This window comes from Equus przewalskii, chromosome 1 (genome assembly GCF_037783145.1).
Source record: "Equus przewalskii isolate Varuska chromosome 1, EquPr2, whole genome shotgun sequence".
Taxonomy (NCBI): Eukaryota; Metazoa; Chordata; class Mammalia; order Perissodactyla; family Equidae; genus Equus; species Equus przewalskii.
In genome coordinates, this window is record NC_091831.1 from 81,299,956 (window position 1) to 81,302,286 (window position 2,331).

The following is a 2,331-nucleotide window of genomic DNA, read 5'->3' on the forward strand; positions in this document are numbered from 1 at the left end:
GATCTGTTTTCGTTTCATGTTGTAAAATTGGGGGAAGAGACAGATGGTTTAGGGAGGGTAGGGGATGGGGAGAAAGAAAACACTCAACGTGTGGAGGATAGAGTATCTGCTTCCATTGCATGTGTTTTCCTGGAGCACCGGGCAGTGTTTGCAGATCTGTGGGCATCTCCACTCCTTAGCCTTGTGGAGTTGTAGCCCAGCAAAGATGCTGGGGAAGTTGTGGCACAGGAGGGATGTTTTGCTTTCTGCAGATCATTTATTCACTTATCTCCTGCTCAGAGCACTTCCTCTGTGCTGGTCCCTGGGGCCCGGGGTGAAAGAGGCGGGCGTCCGTGGGCTGGCTCTTCCAGTTCAGGAGTCCGGCTGCAGAGATGTGTAAACAGTTTGATTCGTTGAGTTACCAGTTATGTTGGAGTAAGTGCCAAGGGTTCTGGGAGTCAAGGAAGGCTCCCCGGAGGAGGTGGTGTTTGAAGTAAAATGAGTCTTACAAGAAACACGGGAGAGATGAGCATTCTGTGGAGCAGACCCAGAAATACTGACCATGGCATTGGGGCAGGGCAACCTAAAGAGAAAATCAACCTGAAGTTGGAGCACAGAGTGTCCAGTTGCATCAGCCTCAAATACAGCTTATTGGGGCACACTTCAAATTGCACTGCAGGAGCGTGCTAAGTGACATAAAGTGAAAATAATTACAGCTGCCTTTAAATTGTGTCTGTTGTGCCCTGGGCCTTTTGCTGGGTGTTTTGCATATATTACTAAAAACTATTTAACCTCCATCCTGGCTTTGCCTGCTGGGAATATACCCATTTTATGGAAGAGGAAATCGAGGTTCACGTGAAGTTGTTTGCCCAGGGTCACCCATCAAGTGGACTCGGCCTCTGTCCGTAGGAGCATACTGCTTCCCTTGGGGAATAAACTCTTCCCGTATCACGCTTTCCTGGCCCCATGGAGAGCCAGCAGTCTGGGCCCTCCGTGTTTGGTAGAGTTCAACAGTGAAGATACTTGGACTTGCAGTTTTCTTTGTGGAAAGGTTTTAACCTATTAATTCAATTTCTTTAATAAATTTAGGGCTGGTTGTGTTATCTATTTTCTCTTGAGTGAGCTTTGGTAGTTTGTATCTGTTAGGGGCTGAACTGTGCCTCCCCCAAATTCAGATGTTGAAGTTCTGACACTCAGTACTTCATAACGTGACTGAATTCAGGACAGGGCCTTTAGAGAGGTAATTAAGTTAAAATGACATTAGGGTGGGCCCTAATCCAGTAGGACTGGTGTTCTTAAGAGGAGATTAGGACATGGACTTGCACACAGGAAGACCGTGTGAAGGTACAGGGAGAGGAGGACCATCGACAGGCCAAGGAGAGAGGCCTCAGAAGAAACCAAGCCTATTGATACATTGATCTCATACTTCTAGCTTCCAGAAAGGTGAGAAAATTAATTTCTGTTGATTAAGATGCCCAGTCTGTGGTCCTTCATTGTGGCAGTCCTAGCAAAGTAACAATCTTTCAAGGAATTTGTCTATTTCACTAAGTTGTCAAATTTATTAGCGAAAATTATTTAGGGAAATGAAAATGGCAACTACAAGAGATCCTACCTCATGCTCATTAGGATGGCTACTATCAAAAAAAAAGAAAAAAGGGAATAACAGATGTTGATGGGGATATGGAGAAATTGGAACCCCTGTGCACTTTTGATGGGAAGGTAAAATGTTACAGCTACTGTGGAAAACAGTATGGCAGTTCCTCAAAAAATTGAAATCAGAATCTCAAAGATATATTTGTACATTCATGTTCACAGGAGCATTATTCACAATAGCTAAAATGTGACAGCAACCCAGGTGTCCATGGATACATGAATGAATAAGAAAAATGTGATATATACATGCAGTGGAATATTCAACCTTAAAAAGGAACGAAATTTTGACGTATGCTATAACGTGGATGAGCCTTGAGGACATTATGCTGAGTAAAATAAGCCAGTCACAAGAAGATAAATATTGTATAACTCCACTTATATGAGGTACTTAGAGTAATCAAAATCATAGAGACAGAAGTAGAATGGTGGTTGCCAGGGGCTTGGAGAAGGGGAAAACGGGGAGTTATTATTTAGTGGATATAGAGTTTCAGTTTTGCAAGATGAAAAGAGTTCTGTAGGTGGATGATGGTGATGTACAATATTACAAATGTATTTAAAACCACTGATGTGTACACTTAAAAATGGTTAAGATAATAAATTTTATGTTATGCGTATTTTACCAGAATAAAAGAAATGGGGAAAAAATTGTTCATAGTATCCCTTTATTATTCTTTACATGTCTGTGGCCTCTGTAGTGAT